Source organism: Myotis lucifugus, unplaced genomic scaffold (assembly GCF_000147115.1).
Source record: "Myotis lucifugus unplaced genomic scaffold, Myoluc2.0 scaffold_156, whole genome shotgun sequence".
NCBI lineage: Eukaryota > Metazoa > Chordata > Mammalia > Chiroptera > Vespertilionidae > Myotis > Myotis lucifugus.
In genome coordinates, this window is record NW_005871204.1 from 1,400,800 (window position 1) to 1,408,706 (window position 7,907).

A 7,907-nucleotide genomic window follows, 5' to 3' on the forward strand; every position below is an offset into this window, starting at 1 on the left:
GTGTTAGGTTTTGACACAGAAGTGAAATTCCCTAATGACGTTCAAACCCATTCATTTAATTGTCTTAACTGTCCTGTCAGAGTATCATCTCATTTAATTTCTGTGTATTTGCAATTATAAGTACAGTAAAATATGAATCATTCCTTTAAAAACGCTTTCATTGAAATTGTTTTGTCTATTTGGGGCTTATAATTCTTCTATATGATTTATAGGATGAAATTGACAATTATAATAATAGAAAATTGTTGAGATTTTGATTGGTCTTACACTAAATTTATAGATTATTTTGGAAAAACTTGCCATCTTTATGTAATTAAGTCTTCCCATCTCTCTATGTATATATATTAATCTGTTTGTCTTTCAGTAAAATTCACCAGCAAGACATAATGATTCACAATGTGTTTGCACCATAATAGCAGTGAAAAACATAGCAGAACTTTAAAAAAATTCGACAAACCCACAATCAGAATTGCATAATTTAACAAATACGTCTCAATGATTAACAGAAGCAACAAAAGAAAGCTTTTAGGAAACTCAAATAACAATATTACCTATCTTCCTTTAATTGACATTTATAGAACACCACACCCAACATCTTCAGAATACACATTATTTTCAAGCACACATGGAACATTTGCCAAAATACACTATATGTTGTGATACATAATAAATATTGATACATTTTAAAGATTAAAATCATAGTGCCAGTTCTCTCACCACAATAAAATTCAACTAGAAATCAATAACAAAAAAAGTCCTAGAAAATTCCGCAAAGTTTGGAAATTAAATAACACATTCTAAATGACTCATATTGTTTTAAAAATCAACATAAAATTAGAAAGTGTTTCAAACTGAATGAAAATAAAAATGTCACATAAAATTGTTAGGGTACAGCCAAAGCAATGTTGTGAGGGATCTTCCATTTTCAAGAAGCTATAAAAAGAGAGCAAATTAAATTTAAAAATTAGAATGAAAGAAATAGTAAGGATAAAAGAAAAATCAACAAAATAAAAACCAAATGGTTTTTAAAAATATATATTTTATTGATTTTTTACAGAGAGGAAGGGAGAGAAATAGAGAGTTAGAAACATTGATGAGAGAGAAACATCGATCAGCTGCCTCCTGCACACCCCCTACTGGGGATGTGCCTGCAACCAAGGTACATGCCCTTGATCAGAATCAAACCCGGGACCCTTCATTCCGCAGTGCCGACGCTCTATCCTCTGAGCCAAACCGGTTAGAGCAAAACCAAATGTTTAATAACTAAAATCAACTCAGTGAGCAGCTGATTCTTTGATAGGATTAATAAAATGGGTAAACACTTAGCAGTGTTAAGATAAAAGAGAGAATAACATCAATAGAATTAAAAAGAAGACGTGAGTATGCTTTAAAAGAATGAGATATCATGGTCAACTTCATGCTGATTATTTTGACAACATAACTTAAAAGGAAAAATTCTTTGGGAATCACAACTAATAAAATAAAGTAGAACTAATAAACCACTAGAACTAATAAATAAATTTACAATATCAATAAAAATCATTTTTCTCTGTACTAGCAACAAACAAGTGGAAAATGAAATGAAAAAGTACATCTTTTATAGCAATATCAAGAACATCAAATACTTAGAATTAAACCTAGGGAAAGGTGAGTAAAAACAGCGGTGAAAGCTACAAAACTGTTTTGTGAGAAATTAAGTTGTAACTAGGATATATCATGTTTGTGAATACATCCCTCTGTTTATCACTTTAAAAAAAATCAACATTGTAAAATGTCCCTTCTTAAGATTCAAAGCAATCTGAATCAAAATGTCAACCTTTTTTTAAAATATATTTTATTGATTTTTTAGAGAGAGGAAGGGAGAGGGATAGAGAGTTAGAAACATCGATGAGAGAGAAACATCAATCAGCTGCCTTCTGCACACTCCCCACTGGGGATGTGCCCGCAACCAAGGTACATGCCTTGACCGTAATCGAACCTGGGACCCTTGAGTCCGCAGGTTGACGCTCTATCCACTGAGCCAAACCAGTTAGGGCATGTCAACCTTTTTTTAATGGAAATTGATGGGTTGATTCGAAAATTCTGGTAGTAATGCACTATCTAGAAGAGCCTTTTGTTTTTTGAAAAAAACAAAAACAAAACAAAGCTGTATGACTTACACTACTAGATATTAAGATTTACTATAATAACACAGTAATTCAGACAGTATGGTACTGGCAGAAGAATAGACAAACAAACCCATGACACAGAATAGAGGCCAAGAACATACCCATTTATATGAAGTCACCTGATTTACGGTGACATTCCAACCCAATGCAGTGAGTGAACAGATGGTACATCAGTCGAGGCCTTGTCAGGAGCTAGAAACCACACCAGTAATTTGAACAAAGAGAATTTAATATAAAGCACTGTTCACAGAGTGAAATGTTATTAACTACTAACAGGGTAAATAGAGAGTCTCAGTGTAACAACTGCAGAAAGCAGAAAGCAGCTACCACCCCCCTGGCTGCAGGATCAAAGAGAAAACTTGGAGAGTTAGAGAAAGGGCTTTTGGGGCTGATTCTCAGCTCTGAGGAGGGGTGGTGCTCAGCTGTGCTTGTGATTATGAGCTTTGGAGGAGCAGGTCTGGGGATCAGTCCCAGGCTCTGAAGAGGGGGCATTGTTGCTGCAGAAGACAAGCATGCTTCTGCCACTACAGGGACGACATATGGTTGGTGCCAACGCAGAAAACACCAGCCACAAGAGCCCTCAGGATAATAATAATAATAATAATCATCATCATCATCATCATCATCATCATCATCATCTATCCTATATAATAAAGAGCTAATATGCTAATTAGACCAAACAGCAGAACAACCATCCGGACATCCTTCCGGACTACTGTCCAGATGACCTTCCAGACAAAGCAGGGACTACAAGGGTCGGCCAAGGCAGCCGGGGCTGCGAGAGTCAAGCCCCTTGTACAAATTTCGTGCATCGGGCCCCTAGTGTATATATACAACTGAATGACTGGAACGACCAGTTGACCAGTCGCTATGAGGCATACTGACCACCAGGGAGGGGCAGATGCTCAACACAGGAGCTGCCCCTGGTGGTCAGTGTGCTCCCACAGCCAACCTCCCGTGGCCTCTCCCCCAGGCCAGCTGGGCCCCCGCTGTCAGCCGCTGGTGCTAAACCATTCATAGACAACCTGCTTCTGGGTTGGGATTTTATATGTAGCACAGCAGCTCCCTCACTGAGATCTATTGAAAGTCAGCGCTTGACACAAGGGTTTGTCTTGCTCCCATCCTCTCCCTTCCCCAGGGGCCACCGCCTGCTGAGGTGGCGGTGTGGCGGTGAGGGAAAGAGGAGGGGGGAAGGAGGGAACTGCGAGGTGGCAGGGTACTGCCGGCAACACCCAGCCCGGCGACCGTCACCTCTTCTCCTGACTCCACCTGGGCCTTCAGGCCCCAGGCTGGGACAGGGAACCAGAGGTGGGTGACGGTGGATGAGGCCCCTTTCCCAGGGGGCCAAGGGCTGGCTCCCTCCTTGGGTTTGGCAACCAACCTCCCGTGGTTCCTCCTCTCTGGCCAGCAAACCTCCTGTGGTCCCTCCCCCCTGGACTGCCCCGATGGGCCCTGATCTCTGGCCCGGGAAGGGACCCTACCTGTGCATGAATTCATGCACCAGGCCTCTAGTAATAATAATAATAATAAACAAATGACAACCAACCTAGAAACCAACAGGAATAAACAAGTCCCTTCTTTCTACTTGGTTTAAAGCCCCTCTCTACCGACCCCTACTGGTAGAGTCTAATAGTAAGTTGGCTAGCAAAGCAGAAATGTGGTTTGCAAAGTCCCAGCCCCAGCCTCACAAAGCAATATATATAGCCAGGTGGGTTTGGAGCTGAAAGACAATAACCTAATAACTTATACATACAATGTTCGCAATGAATGATATTGGAGCAACTATATTTCCATGCTGTAAAAAAATAAATTTTAACCACTAATCAAACCATACATAAAATTAATTCAAGGTGGATAATAGATCTAAATCTGAAAGAAATCAATTTCTAGAAGACAACAGGATATCTTTATAGGCAAAGATTTCTTACACAGTCTCAAAAGCCATTAACCTTAAAAGGAGTGATTGATAACATATATTTTGATAAAATACAAACTTCTTTTTATAAAAAAGCATTCTTAAAAAGGTCAAAAGATAAGCCAAACTGGGAGAAATATCTGAAATGCATATAATGATGGAACAAAAATAATATTATTATAAAAAGGACATAATAAAATAAATAAACTGGTCTATATCGATTCAGAAATTTCCCTAGACAGGTATTGTCAGGTCCTCCAATCCTGAGTGGGGACTGCATTTAATTGAACTTGGACTCAAAGGACTTGCGTGTAGTATATGTAAGGAAGACCTTTAAATCATTAAGAAGATAAATAATCTAATTTAAAAATAGACAAAACTTGAGGAGACAATCTACAAGAGAGACTATCAAAATGGTCAATAGATATATGCATTAGTAATTATCAAGGAAATGCAAATTGAAGTCACAATATGATATCACAGTTTGCTGAAATTCAGAAGACACATTAATAGCATTGGTGAGGATGGGGAGCAACCGAAACGTTCTTATACTGATGGGGAGTGTACGTGGGCACAACCATTTTGGAAAACTGTTTGATGGTTCTGAAAAAAGCCAACCATCCTGCACAAGAGTCCGACGGGCACTTGTGTTTTTGTGTTAATGCTTGCAGATGAGCTCATCAAACTACCCTTCACTAAGTCCTACTCTGGACACTGAGCGGATCCAAGGATATTCAAGGATCTATTGCTGGAGCCGTGGGGGCAACTAGTTCTTTGGCCTTTTGCAGTTTCAGGTGGCTGCCAGCATTCCTGTTTGTGGCTGTCTCACTCCAGTCTTCAAGGCCAACATCTTCAAATCTCTCTCTCTCTGCTTTATCTTCACATCACCTCCTGTGTGTAAGGGCACCAAATCCCACTCCGCCTCTCTTATAAAGACAGTACTTGATGGCATTCAGGGCCTGTCCCAACAATTCAGGTTAATCTTGCACATCAGGAAATTGAGGTCTCTAATGATTGACTGACTGCCCATAGTTGATAGGTAGGATTCTAGAGGCTAGGTTTTACCTCTGACCTGAAGGACTGTGAAAGAATAAATTTGTTGCTTTAAGCCCTCACTTCCCCCCAAAAAGCTAACCATGAGAATTCCCTATGATACAAAGATTTCACTCTTGAGTAAATAGCTAATTGATACAAATGCTTATATGCACTAAAAAAACATATGCAAGAATGCTTATAGTAACTTTATTAGTAATAGTAAAAAACTGTAAACAACATAAATATCCATCAAAAGTAGACTGGAACCTTGGCCAGGTAGCTCAGTTGGCTAGAGCATCCTTCCAATATTCCAAAGTTTTGGGTCCATCCCTGGTCAGGGCACATGTAAATAAATAATTGAAACAACAAACTGATGGGTTTTTTTTCTCTCTCTCTTTCCCCCCTCTCTCTTTTTCCCTGTTTCTCTGTCTGTTTCTCTCATCTCTCTTTTCCTCTCTCTCTCTCTAAAAAAATCAATAAACAAATATTAAAACATTTTTAAGTAGAAGAGATAAATAGTTATATTCCTACAATAAAATACTACACATCAATGAAAGAAGAAATCACTGATACATAGAACAAATGGATAAAAATTACAGATACAATGTTGAATGAAAAAGTCATATACAAAGAGAGCATTCTATATTATCCACCTATATGTAATTCAAGAATATTTAAAGCTAATCTATGTTGATAGAGGTCAGGATAAATGCTTACCTAGGGGAAGGAGGTAATAGTTGGGAGGGGAGCACAGGGGTGCTGGAGATGTTCTATATCTTTTCTTTTTGGTACAAATAATACTTTTATCAACTATGTTTGCTTTATGTTTACAAATATTTTTAATAATGAATTATATTTATTTGGGGACTTAGCTATTTGCCAGGATTCTCCATTTGTTTTATACATATAAACTTATTTACTAGTAACTCTTACGACAAACTCTCTTGGATGTGTAAATTAATGTTTTTCATCAAAATTAAGAAGTGTTTAACCATTGTTTCTTTACAGTTTTTCTTTTTCTCTCTTTTCTATCTTTACTGGACTCCCATTATGCACACATTAGTATGCTAAATGTCCAATAGGTCTTTATGACTCTGTTTGGTTTTCTTCAATCTTTATTTCTTTCTGTTCTTCAGTCAATAATTTCTATTGATCTCTCTTCAAATTTATTGATTCTTTTGTCATCTCAAATCTGTTGAGCCCCTTTACTGATGATTTAGGTTATTATATTCCTCAATTATAGAATTTCATTGGTTTTTTTAAAAATTAATTTTTATGTTTTTATTAAGAAGCCCTGTTAATTGATTTATAATTGCCATGCTTCAATTTAACTCTTTCAGTGTAGTTTCCTTCAGCTCTTTGAACATATTTAAAATAAATTTTTTGAAGTCTTTGTCTGCTAAATTTGACCTCTGGGGACACTCAGAGACAGATTTGATTGACCTCTTATTTTCCTGAATGAAAGTAACATTTTGTCTCATAAGTTTTTTGTTGAAAAGTTGACATTTTAGACAATATATTTTATCAATGCTGGATTCTGAAAGTTGTTACTATCGCTGCTACTTTTTTGTTTGTGAACAAAAGTCACTAAAGTAACTGCTGAGGCTAAATTTATCAAATCTCTTTTCCTATAGTGTGTGGCCACTAATGTCTCTGCCCAGTTGTTTTTTTTCCCCTCATAGTCTGTTTTTATTTTTTGGTCTGGTTTCCTAGGGATTGCCTATAGTTTACATATCTTAGTCATCAGCCAATGATTAGACAGAGGTTGTACTCAAACACCCTAAGACACAAGATTTCCATTATCTGCTGATGAATCCATGCATCAGGTTGCACATATTAATCTGCAAAATGGTTACCCAGGTGTATGCATGTGTAAAATGCATTGAGCTCTATCTTAAGAATTATGCACTTAACTGTAGGAAAATTATACCTCAAAAAATTGAAATAAAGAACTTATATTGTTTAAGTCAGGGAATCACAAGCTTTAGCTTGAGGGCTAAACGTGACCCCTTTCCTGTTTTTTAAAATAAAGTATTATTGGAAAAATTAATAAAAATAAGGTATTATTGGCAGACAGCCATGCCTATTTGCTCACATATTGTTTACCAGGTATAGTTACTTCCAAGTTACAACAGCAGAGTTAAGTCGCGGCAGTGAAGACCACACATATAGGCTGCAAAGCTGAAAAGAATAACTCTGAGGCACCTAACAGGAAGTTTTCTGACCCGAGGTCTAAACCATTGAGATGTGGAGAAGCAGAACTGAGCCTATCGGAATGATTCAGTTATTAGTTCTAGGGGTGGAGTGGCACAGTAGTAAAAATACAATAAAATGAAAGCAGTGCTTTGGGTTTCGTGGTTACGGACTAGAAAACTTATTGGAAGGAGATCTATTTTACACAATGGCGAAAGATTTGGTTTTCACAATAATTTGCGACATAGATGATGAACCTAATATACTTGTAACTCTAAGGAGATGGTGGAAAATAGTAATAGTGTGTGTTGGTTGCTGTTGTCTGCATTTGGCAGGCTATTAAAACAAGGATTTATAAGCAATGATAAAACAAAACAAAGAATCTAGAAATTCAGAGACCTGTAAGGTTAGAAAAGGCAATTGCTTCATAGACCCAAGTATTAATAGTGAAAAATAAGATTTTAAAAGCTTCGAAGACAAAAGTTGACTAAACCTCAGTCTAGCTGGCAAGGATCAAGCTAAGAGTACTTTTGGTTTCATACTCATTATTAAAACCCCTGAATCTGTTAATATTTTTGAGTAAAGATTCAATTAAG